The sequence below is a fragment of the Micromys minutus genome (assembly GCF_963924665.1).
Source record: "Micromys minutus genome assembly, chromosome: 16".
Classification (NCBI taxonomy): Eukaryota; Metazoa; Chordata; class Mammalia; order Rodentia; family Muridae; genus Micromys; species Micromys minutus.
In genome coordinates this window covers 4,051,018-4,064,574 of record NC_137985.1, presented here as the reverse complement: position 1 = coordinate 4,064,574, position 13,557 = coordinate 4,051,018, and positions in this window count along the sequence as shown.

The following is a 13,557-nucleotide window of genomic DNA, read 5'->3' as shown; positions in this document are numbered from 1 at the left end:
ATACTGTCCAAGACAAAAGAAAGGCATGCTTTTCCGAGATCTATTTTCTCTCTCTTCCAAATAAACTACCTCTAATCTGTTTACAAAGACTTAGAAACACTAATGGGAAATATCCTTTTTCTATTAGCTCTTTAAGTTTCTTGCTTAAGCACAAACACCACACCTACCAGCAGTGGATTTGATTTCTAAGAATGTGGCCATGGTGAGAGGAGCAGTCAATTCTTCTTCTTTCCTTAATCCTTGTCACAAGTCTATTCTTACTAACTATCAATAAGATTTACTTAGGCTGCCCAAGTGAATTCTACTGCCCAAGTCTTCTACCTTGATTCTAGTTCCCCTACTGTTTAAGCAAATTCAGCAACTGATCTAACAACCATAAAATAGAACTAGTGGTTTCCATCTCCAAACCACCCCACTATCCTTACTTATTTTGCTGGCTAGTTCCATGGGGCAAACCATACGGGTCGTTTCTTCCTTCCCATATCTTGGTGGAATCTCCATTTTCGGGTGGAATTGTGGACCTCTATTTGTGGTTCCTGTACCAATAACAGCTACTTCAAACCAGGCGAAGGCCTAAGGGTTTGAAAGAAACACACAAGTTTATTATTCGTGTTACCAGAAAGTTTACTTCATATTGAACTGCCCACATAGACAGTGGTCCCAGTATTATACCCTCAGGTAATTACAGGGGAGGTATGTAAATTCCCTAGCTGCTGGGTGTAAGAGTCACCCCCTGGGGTGGAAGTCTGTAATTATCTTTTAGCAACTGGGAACAGGAAGGCCAGGTGTGGAGTGTGACTGGACGAAATTGCATAACAAAGGGGGGTGTGTATCTCTCCCAGGGTCAAGGCATGCAAGCAGGCAGTGAAGCTAACCTCAAGCAGATGCTGAGAGTTGGGATGATTATTCCAATATTTATACAAACAATGAACTTTTGAAATATCCAATAGACATTTCTCAGACTATGCTTGAGTGGTTTGTTTTATTTGTTCAATCTCTGAAAACAGTATTAGTGAAATGGAACATTTTATATTCTCCAACAAAGCAGAATGGTTAGCACAGCACAACCTGACATGGTTCTGAGTGAAGAAGGCTACAACTGGTATAATGTTGTTTACCTTGTGGCCCATACCTACTATGAACTCATTCTTCAACATTTCTCAGGAAATGGTAAAAAAGAAGAAGGAGTAAAAGAAAGAGAAGCAGGAAGAGGAAAAAGAGGAGGAGAAGGAGAAGGAGAAGAATTTAAAAAGGGAATATTCCAAAACTGTAAACAGGTAAAAAATACTGTTCATTATGTTTAGATTTATAAATGTCATATATCAAATGATTCCTGAGAAACTCATAATCATTTGTTAGAGATTATTCTCTGTGTGGAAAGATTTCTACATTACAAAAAAAAAAAAAAAAAAAAAAGAAACAAAAAAAAAAGAAGAACATAAGCAACAGACCCCATGTAATTTGGTATCAGAACACAGTTCTCCCATCACAGCAAGCCTAACACAAATGAAAATCAAAATTATAACCAAGAAAAAAAAATCTCACTTTATTCTGATAATAAAGTCCTTTAAAGAGGATATATAAAAAAAAAAAAAACTCCATTTAAAATCACAAGAAAACACAAGCAAACTGGTAGTAGCCTTTAAAGAGAAATCAAATCCCTTAAAGAAATACAGGTATATTCATTCAAGTACTTAAAGGAATTGAATAAAACTTTCTAAGATCTATATAGCGAAATAGATACAAAGAAATCACAAGTTGGGGGAAACTTGTAGATTACCCACTAAAGTGATCAGGAGGTACAGATGCTATCATCACATGATACAGAAGAGCAAAAAAGACTCTCAGGTGTAAGACATAACACAGAAGTTACTGACAAGTCAATCAAAGAAAATATAATGTTTGAAAAGCTCCTAAACCAAAACATCCAGTAAATTCAGGACACAACGAATAAATCAATGCTAAGAATAATAGACCTAGAAGAGGGTGAAGGTTAAAAGTTCAAAAGGTCAGAAAACATCTTAAACATATAATAGTAGAAAACTTCCTTAGCTCTATAGAAAGAAAGGACCATAGATGTGCTTGATGCCCACAAAACACCAATAAATTGGATTAGAGTAGAAAATCATCCAATCACATATTAATCAAAAGAGAAGATGCATAGAAGAACAAAGGAATATTAAAAGGTTCATGAAAAATAGTCAAGTCATATACAAAGGCTGATCTGTGAGAATTACATCAGACTGCTCACCAGAGATGACAGAAATCAGGAAGAACAAAAAGTTCTCAATCAAAGAATATCAAATGACTAGAAACATCTAAGGAAGTGCTCAACATCCTTAGCCATCAGGGAAATGCAGATCAAAACAACCCTGAGATTCCACCTCACACTAGTCAGAATGGCCAATGTCCAAAACTCAGATGACAACAGATGCTGGCAAGGATGTGGAGAAAGAGGAACACTTCTCCACTGTTGGTGAGGTTGTAAACTGATACAACCACTCTTGATATCAGTCTGGCGATTCCTCAGAAAATTGTACATAGTACTACCTGAAGACCCAGTTATTCCACTTCTGGGAATTTACCCTAGAGACCCAAAGACACTCCAACATAGTACAAACATACATGCACCACAATGATCATTTCAGGTCTATTTATAATAACCAGAAGCTGGAAAGAACCCAGATGTCCTTCAGTAGATGAATGGATACAAGAATTGTGGTACATTTACACAATGGAGAACTACTCAGCTATCAGACACAATGGCTTAACAAAATTCTTAAGAAAATGGATGCATCTAGAGAATATTATCCTGAGTGAGATAACCCAGTCACAAAAGAACAGACATAATATGCAGTCACTGATATTGGGATACTAACCACAGAAAGATCTGAACACCCCAGAAACAACTCACAGACTGTATGAAGTTTAAGGAAAAAAAGAATATATTTTAATTAATTCGCTCTGTATCACATCCCCCTGTTCTTTCTACAGAACCTTTCACTTTCTAACCTATCCCCTCAAATTAGTAGCCCTTTTTCCTATATTATTGTTACATATATACATATGTTTATGTATACATACCCACAAGTACTTAATTACAACCTTAAAATGTATTTGTATATTTTTATGCAAAAATGCTGAAAATATGTACATTCATCATTTTTTGAAATAAAGTTTTTCAATAAAAAAGAACATCAAATAAGAAAATCTCTCACACACAAAATACTAATTTGAAAAACAAAAAAAGTGAAACTAAAAACCATTGGGTTTTAATACCTCTCAATATCAATGGACTCAATTCACAATAAAAGACACAGCCTAACAAACTGGAAACAAAAAGAATCCTGCATTTTGCTGCATAGAAGAAACACACCCTGTTGATAAAGAAAGACAAGACTCCAGAGTAAAGTGTTGTAAAATACTTTTCCATGTAAATGATCCCAAAAACCAATTTGGAGAAGCCAAAACTTGTCAATTAACAGGGAATGATTTAGGTATATCGGGGAACCTTGATTCTGAATGCAGATCTCTGAGACCTGAACACATGAAAATAAAGAAAGGGACATTGAAGGAAAGAAACACTGCAGATCTCTCAGTACAGTCTAGAGAATGGTGGTCGTGTCTCCTGCTTGCTTTGTGCCTGCTGTACCCAATACAGGAACAGGTTCATCCCTATATATTTGTTTAGATTGCTTCCTCACTGTTTCCCAGGTTCAGATATCAACAGATAGATATCAATTCTCTATTTCTTTTCACATTACCCGGTCATACATTTCTTTATAAAGGCAAGTCATCTCACTATTTGAAAGACTGAGGGGACTTCTGAGTTCGAAAAAAGCTCCTGCATTTACATGATTTTTTCCCACTCTTATACCTTAGAGATTAGGTGGTATTTAACCATGGATTCAGAACACCCATGTCAAGAAGGAAGAAGTCTCCTGAATATATGCATCCACTAACATTGAAGTTTCACAAGATTTGTGTCCTTTCCATTCCTTACCCATCCTATTGTGTCCTATGTATCTTAAATACAGTATCATATTCCAAACTCCCAATACCCTCAGGAGTGGACCTGAGAACTCAGGATGGTAGAGAATGGAGAAGTGATAGCTAATTGGACTATAGAGCTACATTCCAATAGCCCTGATGACATTTGCTCACAAATATTTACTTAATTACTTGTATTGGAGAAATGGAGACTATGAGATTTTATATTTTGAAAAAGGAACTAACTTTTCAACTGATATGTACCTTTTACCTGGAGAACTATGGTGTCAAGTCCTTGGAAGTTTTCATTGCAAAAGAATGGGATTCTGAAAGAAATATTACATAAAAACTCATGTCTGTATACATTTAAAGAATGTCCACCATCAAGGCATGCACAATAAGAAAATGTAACCAAACTTGCATAAAATTAAACGTGGAGGAAAATAATTTTGGCCTCTGGAAAATCCTGTGTCTGTGGACTGTCTGTCTGAATATACCCAAGGAGTACATTTATTATGGAGTAGAATCTTGCCCATTCAAATAGCATAGACCTTTATGTCTGATTGAAGATGATGCACCCATGCCATGACCATGAAAAAAACACTTTCCATCCAATTAATTAGATATGAAATTAAGCACAAAGTAATGTCTATCTTATGAAGGAAAAGGTACTGAGGTTCCAAAGGGGATCTCAAGTAATTACACCTCAGAAACTAGTCAATTTGGCTCAAGCTGGTTAGCATATAGATCGTGGCAGTTCCCAGTGACTTCATCAGCCGTCAATTCCCTGGACATTCTCTTGTATCCGGGAGAGCCCTAGAATCTTCTGTGATGTCAGCAGTGTTGTGATGATAGAAACTGCTTGTGGGGTATTCCTTCAGAGCCTATTGTGTTCACAAGTAGGCATGATGTCCATGCTGCTCAGGCTAATTCGGAGGGAGAATAGAGGACAAGCAGAGATTACACTGAGGCAGAAAGAGGCAAACCTTCTGTCATGTTCAAAAACAGGTAAAAAGAAGTGGTCCTGGGGAAAGCACAGTGAGTTCTTGGCAGGGGTTGGGGAACTTACTGGAGGAGTGGGCCTGAGCTAGTCTTTCCAGGAGTAGGGCTTATGATCTGGAGCCTTGACATTCCTAAATGGCAGACCATGAGTCAAGAATTTCTGATTAATTTCTCAAAAAGCCAGGAATTGACAGGCCAGAAGTTGCTTTGCTGAGAGACCTAAATTATCTGCTGAGTAGCATAGGATTTCAGGAAATAGCTCTGTGAGAGGAACAATGTGTTGTTCTCAGGAATACAGTGTTGAAAAGTACTCTGATCTCAACAGATTTCTGTAGATAACTTGAGTAAGAGAGGGAAATATTCCTCTGGAAATGTATCAAGGTGTCAGACACTTTATCCTTAAACATAAATGATGTGGCATGCAACACAGTCTGGGGTAAGGGTAGTAGTTTGGGGAGTCTCATCATGTACTTTAAGAAGCCTGCACATGTGTTGGCTTGTGTCAGATGCCAGGTGTTGGTATTTATTGACAATATTTTTAGTGGTGAGCACTATGAACTCCAGAACTGACCTGTATCTATCAGATAAGAGGAGACAATGCCCTCCAATTCTTCTGGCCTTGGTCAGCTTATGAGTTTCAAGGCCAGGGAGACTGCACTAGGGAGTGAGGCATGTGTTTAGTGATAGTGGTTGGAAACAGGGACATGTTGAGGAGCCCAGCTTGAAGATAGCTTTCTTGTTCTTTCTGTTATTCACTGTGTCTCTAGTGTTCCCTCTTCCTAGGGCCACTGTTTGGGACTAAGCATGGTTGCTCTTGTCTCTGTCCTTTTATCTCTACAAGTTTACTTGTGTTTATATATCTACAGGGTCTGTTGGGAAGGCATTAACCAAACCTGCAACCACCAGCAACACAAAAAATAAGAAGATGATGAAGAGGTTGGAAAAGCTGAAAATTTATCTGCAGAAGATCACAAATGAGAGGGACGAACTTCGGGGAATCTTGGCTAATTACACTGACAAAGATTTGAACAAAAGGTAGTCATTATGCTTGGTATTTTGAAAACTATCTTGGGCCCTCTCTGTTAACCCCAGATTTCCTCATATCACAGAAGTCTTCAACTCCAGGCTGTCCTCATGCCCAAACTCATTTTCTTTTCTTTTCTTTTTTTTTTCCTAACTGGATTTCAAACACAGAATTGAAGGTATATAGGAGTGAGATGGAGTAACAGGGCATTTTGATTCCTCCAAAAGTAAATCAGAACCCATGGAATGAATCCTGGTCTGGGGATATTGGTAGTATTGTGTGAACTCCCACTATTCATTTTAAAAATCTAGACAATTCTTGGTGTGTGGGAGAAGCTAGATGTTGCTCTTTATGGTCAAACTCTTTTTATCTGATATAAAATTGCTTTGGATCTAATTGGTCCTTTCAACAGCTGGAGGGGCCTGGTCTCATTTGCTCTCTCTTACTGTGTGACTGGATTGGCTGCATGTTAGCACTGCTTTCCTCAAATTTTGTTCATTATACTCTGAGATCAAGACAAATCATTGTATTTCTTTAGGATTCTGATTGTGTTTGGGTGTGCCTTCGTGTGTGTGTGTGTGTGTGTGTGTGATTGTGTGAGTGTCCAACTTGGATGAACCTTAGAATATCCTGCTGTAAGTTACAGGCTTTTCCCCTGTAAATACTAATTATGTCATTTGGGAAATTGACATAATCAGTAGAAACAATGATTATCAATCCTTGTCTAAAAATGGAGAAGAGTCATCACAGATTTAAGTTGGACCAAGTATGGGGCACAGGCATTTAGAATGTTCTTGGAGAGCTAAGCTATTCCTTCAAACACCCTCAGGAAGCTAAAGGAGATTAATCCCTCCTTTTGCTTCCCTGGTTTTACTGGCCTGAGGCTAATAATAATAAATTTAATAAGATCCTAGAGGATGCAGTACCAAAGAACAAGTATATACAATATATGGGCAGGGGTAGTTAATCTAGTTAGAATCATGTGATCCTTGAATCCTTAGTCAAAAGAGTTATTTGATTTCTGCCATGCCCTACACCAGAATCAACTTTGAGTCTCATATGCTGAAGACACATCATCATGAGTTGATGTCTGACCTTGAGGAAATGCCACAGAAGATCAGTGAGGCCTTGTACAAGTTCCAGGATCTGATTCAAGAAAATCAGTATTATTGGTGAGTGACTAATAGAGACTTGATTCCAGCACTATGCACAGAATATGTCTGCCCATCCTTGTCTTTGAAGCAATGTGAGGGTTCAGGTTCTGTACTGTTTACCTCTTAATGGAAAGTGGAAGGCTCTAGGATTGTTACCTCTTGGACTTATTTTGACCAAATGTGAAGAGTATGTAAGTACCTCCAATCATTTTCCTTTCAAAATAAGGATCCTCTAGATAAAAAAGGTTTGCATCATGATGGAAATATCAATCAACCTTGAGCTTCCAGGGCCCTTAAAGTAGATTTGCAAAACTGAATTTCATAAGATATACAGAATTTATGTGTACTTATTGGGTCTCCTCTTGACTTACACAGAAAGTTTGCTCTCTACCTAGAAGTAGTTGTATAATTCCAATGACATATAAGCATACATGGGAGCCATGTCTTCTTGGATTTCATTGGTACTTTGTGTCTTCTGGAATGGGTCTGTTCTCTGGATTTGACCTTTTCCTATGTGATGATTCATGAGTGATCTGAACTGTAGTCTGGGTCTGTTTGGGGATAAGAACCCATGAAGTGTGCATGGTACTTGGAGGAGAATGAGGAAGATAAATTCTAGTTTGGAGTCACCATTTTTCTTTGTGTTTCAGCATCTGGAACTGCTATCTCCAGAGAGAGACAATTCATATGCAGAAGAAAGCAAAGCTATTGTGGGAGGAAAACGAAATGCTTGAAGCAAAGCAGAAGGTAACTGAAATGCCATATAGCAGGAGAAAGAAGCTCTGTGGTAAGGCCAGCATGAACATTTATGGACTATTGCCAAACAGCAGTAGGTAAAACTAATGAAGCATCAGGGTAGATTGTCCTCATCTGTAACCATAACACCCATAGACATCCTATACCACAAAGCAGATTGTCTTTTATGTGTGTGTCTGTGTGTATATGTTTGTGCATGTATGTGTTTTAGCTTAGGTCTGGGTTATCATGATCATGGGATATATGTGGTTGGTGATAGTTCTTTGATGTAGATATTTGCAGAGTGGGTACTTGCATATAAAACTCTATGTGTGTGTTCTTTTGTGTGTAAAGGTATGAAGATGTGTGCTTCTCTACATATATGTGTATATTATATCCATATATACAGATTCACTTGGAAAACAATTATCTTAAAAAATAACAATGGCCAAGTTTACTGGATAAAGTACTCTGTCAGTTCTCTTTGCATCGGAGCCTCACTAAATACAGCAGCCACCTTTAGGCCCAGCCACCTAGCTCAATAGGACAAGAGTAGATAATGAATTCTCTAAAGTCTGATATTCAACTGATTTTGTAAGAAAAATATGTCAGTATTGAAATCATCTTTTAAAAATCAAACAACTGTGGTACATGCAGGTGCAAAAGATGCTGCTGTGTCAAATGAATGAGCCTGAGAGTCAAAAGTGCTGGCTTAAGTTTTGTGAATATCATATGGTCCTAATGTGCAGTGCCTGGCTACTGGAATACAGCAGGCAGGTTGCATACTCTCAGCATCCTACTTTTCGCTGCATTGCCTGTTAACATTTTCTTTCCAACTTCCCCTAAACGTGACTCAGTTATCCTTGGCATTGGAGTTTGTCCTGTGCATTATTATTTGAAAGACTGATTTGCTTATTGTGCATATGCATCCAGTATAAAGCCCAGAATTCTAATGTGAGTAAAGAACAGGGAACCTCAGACAGCCCCTAACCCTCATGATAGTCTAAAACACTCACCCCGTGTTCTGTCTGTAGCACTCTGTAACTGCTGTGACTCAAAATCATTCTCTCCGAGTTAAAATCAGCCTAAAGGAGGATTGGGAACAATGAGCACCCTCAGATATTTTTGATAGTATAAAATGTGCTAGCTCTGTGAGAAGCCATGTACAACTCTTCAGAAATTGAAACAGCAGTCCCCACTGACCCAGCAATTCCAGAACAAGAGGTCAGTATCCTGAAAAAAATTATGGTAATCACGTTTGTACTGGTACTTCTCATAGCAGCTTTGCAGTAGGAACTTTCCAGATCTCATGAACACATTCAGGGACCATTTCCAAATGTGATCATTCATGCAACCACTTGGCCTTGAACCAGCCAGCCTTATTTTACTCAAAATATCTTTCAAATTGTATCCTTACAGGGAGAATAGTTTTATTTTGCATCCTGGTTATACAGATTTGGTAATTGCCTGGTCTCATATTTTTGGTTCCAAAGTTATTCAGCCTCTAGTAAATGGAGTACTTATTGGAACATGCTGCCCACTGTAGAGCCATTGAGAGACAGTGAACAAGAGGCAGGAACAGGCTTGTCCCATACCATGCAGTGTGCCTTTGCTGGGAGCCAAGTTTGCTGTGCAAAACCTTGGAATCTTGCTAAGCAGGCTTGGCTAACAGGCAAAGTTTGTTTAGTAGGGGAAAACACAGTATTGACCTAGCTGTCTATCTGCTATGCCCACTATGTTCTTACTACATTCAAGGGATTCAAAGGTTGTTTCCTGTGCCTTCATACCTTCCTGGGTGAACTTTTATCTTTTCTGGGAATCTAAAAATGTTTCTGCAATGAAGTCTGCTTGCATGTGTGAGCACATGTAATTGCATGTATTGTGGAATGTGTGTCTGGGTGTCAACCTTTCTCCCCCCTCTCTTTCTCTCTCCATTTTTCTCTGTGTCTGTTGTGTGTGTGTTGAGAGAGAGATTGTGTGTGTGTATCTATGTGTGTCTGTGGGCACTTGTGTGTGCCTGGATTAGTGGAAATGATGCAGTATCTTTTTGATGTCTATAGGGAGTAGTAGTAGCACAGGATGGCAGGAGCCATGTAGATTTCCTGGACGTGTACAATAGTCTATGTTGGGTGACTGGTATTCAATATTACTCTCTACCTCAATCAACTAGAAGCACCTCGGAGTATTGATCTCGTCCAGTTTAAAATCCTTCTGTCCATGATATAATGCATGTTGGCCACAGAGTTTCTGGCGATGGTGATGGTGTACTCCTTCCACCCTTCTGAGTTCTGTGTTATGACCTCAGCCTAATGTCACTTATGTCTCCTTAGAAAAAGTCCTAGAATACTCACACACATAGCTGGGGTGTCATCTCTTTCTTCATGAGTATAACTTGAGAGTTTAATGCTAACCATTGGGAAGATTTGCATGCAGTACAGAATTGTAGATCATATCATCTCTTCAGTGTGCATAGATTTTCTGTGAGATGGTTTCTCTGGGTTTCACAGATTTCGTGGTTCACAAGTAGAACAGAGGCAGGTTTCTGCATTCTAGAAACAAGAGAGTTTGCTTAAGTTTTAGCCAGACTCCCTAGAAGGCCTCCAAATGGTTTTCTAGGCTGCTCACACCTATTGTGAAATGAGATTCCGACATTGCTAAACTGTTATTTTTCAATATAATATATATTGACTACTGAAGTAATGTTGCATTTTATTTTAATTCTTGCACAATGTTTAGTTCACAATTCAGTTTCAAAATTTCTTTTTTTAAATCTGAAAATAAAATTCAGGCCCAGGTACTCTTTGTCCCTTCTCCTTTCAGGATGCTTAGAATGACCTTAGCTGAAAGGTTGTACTAGGGTGTCCTCTGAATAAAGCTGGTGTTTGCTGGATAGCTGACCTGGCAGGTCCTCACTAGGCCTTTGTCTCTTCCTCTGCTTGGTCTGAAATTCAAGAGCAATAATCTACAGCCCAGATCAAGATCTCCCTCTGATACAACTCTATACCAGAAGCACTAAGTTTGTTAAGCAAGTGAACCATCATTTTATTTAATCCCTATAACAATCCAGTCTTGTGCTACATTTTCTTAATTTTTTATGTGTTATAAGGCCTGTATTTTGGATAGCATCTGGTCCAGCTACTTTGCAGGGCTTCAGAGAAGTGCTGAGGGACATGAAGATCCACCGGGCATCCAGGATGAATCTGGGAATAAAATTGTTCCGAGCCATGATGTGTCATCAAGAAAAATTTAATGGAGACCTGTTAAAAGGAATTTGCTAGCATTTGAGCTGAATTCTGCAACATGTCTCATGCTTAGCCTTGGGAGGACTTGTCCATCAACCACCACAAAATGAGGCATGCCTACCTTCATTGTGAAGAGATTATTACCATCACTGACTGAGTTTTCTCCTTGTTTCTAAGGCCAGCAGCAGGCTTTAGGATTGTGCTGCAAAACTTGCATCAAGAGAGTGCTGCTTAACATAAATAATGTGTTTGGGTTTTGATTAAATTTTTGATTGTTCTGGGGGTTTTCTTTTTGTTGTTTGCATTTGAATGTTGTTTATTAGTTATCTTTTTGTTACTGTATTTAATTTGCTATTTGGATAAGGCTAAGTACTGTATACATTGACTCCCCACTTTAAACTGTTATTGAATAAAATAAATGTATATTTATGAATAAACACATGATCTCTAATTGTTCACTCATAGGAACTGTCACTATTCATGAATGGGTTACAGTGTTGTAACTTCAGAAGTATCAGAAAGAGATAGAACTCTTCAAGTATCATGTGGTCTAGGCTTCATAAGAAGTTCCCAGACAGGCAGAGCTACAGAGGGAATTGAGACTTTGAAGTGGGATCCAAGCACTTGGTCAATATCTAATTTTCTGAGTTGTAGTAGAGAAATACTGTTGTGTTTCTTATTTATTTGTTCAACATAATCATTCACATATAAATACATTTTAACAGAGTTAATTCATGACCACAAAGTTTCAGCATGAATACTCTTTTCATCAAATTTTGGATCCCAAAGATTGACAAACTACCCACATCAAAAGGAACTTGCATTTCAATAGCACCATTCCCTGTCTTCCAATACCATACCGATCTGTTTTTCAAACCATGCCAAGAGTGGACTCACCAGTCCACCTAACAAGGGTCAACAACCAGCTCCTCCCCTTTCTGGATATTGATCTTGTGCTCAGCAGCTCCTGACACAGAAAAATAACTTGCCTCAGTGAAGGGCATTGCTAACCACTTATTCTGTGACGTTCTGTATGTTCTGGTCTTTTTTAATCTTAAAAGTACCACAACCATAAGCTCCCCTCAGGACAAATCAGAATACAGTATAATGAGAAATTTCTGTCTAGCTAGCCAAAGTAGCTGGGATCAAAAGCAACAACCTGGGAACATTTTATAAAACTTCACAAGAGTCATTAGTGTTTTGGGATTTTTTGTTTGTTTCTTCACTTGCTTTTCAATTATGATTTGGACTTGAGAAAATTTCAGAATCTTACCTCAGCACAAAAACTTTGAGCTATGGCACTAAGATCATTTAGTATTAGGGTGTGTGTTCAATATCCCCTCACATTCTGAAATTTTTTTTATATGTGTGGGTGTTTTACTTCCTGGAGGTCTGTGCTCTACATGCATGTAATACCCACATTGTCCAGCAGAGATCACTGGATTCCATCTGAAACTGCTGTGATACAGGATTGTTAACTGCTTTTTTAGCCACTATGAGAATAAAAGCCTCAAATGGATAAAAGCCATCTCTCTTGCCCCTGTCCTAGATATTTGTTTTACTTGTGTGGTGTATTAGTTGGACTGGATCACACCCAACCAAAGAGGGAAGTTTCTTGAGACATGAAGGGAAACATACTTGGAATAGGCATGCTAAATGTTTAAATTTCCAGGCATGCATGTAAGGCATTAGTATGTCAGGATCATGACTTTTCATCTCTTATTTTCAGGGTTGAAGGAGATCTCTCATGTGTCATCCTGCATGACAATGTAGATGAGTCGGTCAAATGAAATGGAGACTTGAGAACTCTCCTGGGAGTGAAGGTATTAAATAAATTATGTAATAAACAGATCAGGATCAAGAAATCTCTGTACTGGAGAAACGTCAGAAGTCGTAGGTACTGTATAAATAACCATTAAACAGTCATGGGACTCATGTCTTTTCTCAGCTCATGGACTAATCCCATTCTCAAGAGTCTTCCAGATTCTCATGTCCAGGGCAAAGAACTCCAAGAGGGACACATGGTAATTTACTAAAAATAGAGATCATTTGTTAAAAAAAAGCAAAAGGCACTTCTCCAAATGAAACACTGCCAGCAATTTCTTTAAATCAGTGTTCGTTGAAGGTACTCCTAGATTTGTTTTAAAAGTATACTTTGCATATGTCTCCTGCCTCCATGACTTTCTTCCTATACATTTAGTTTACAATGGGGAGAGAGTAATGGTGGTAGCTTTAGAAATCTTGGAATCTGGCCTAGATTTACCACCAACTGTCTCCATAGTCCTATTCACTAAGGTAAATGTACATAGGAGTATGTTCTAAGGCCTGTTTATCTATCTAAAGAATGGTGAAACCCTATGCAGTTCTAAAAGAATCCTTAGCAAAAGACATTTGAGCAAGAGGATCATTT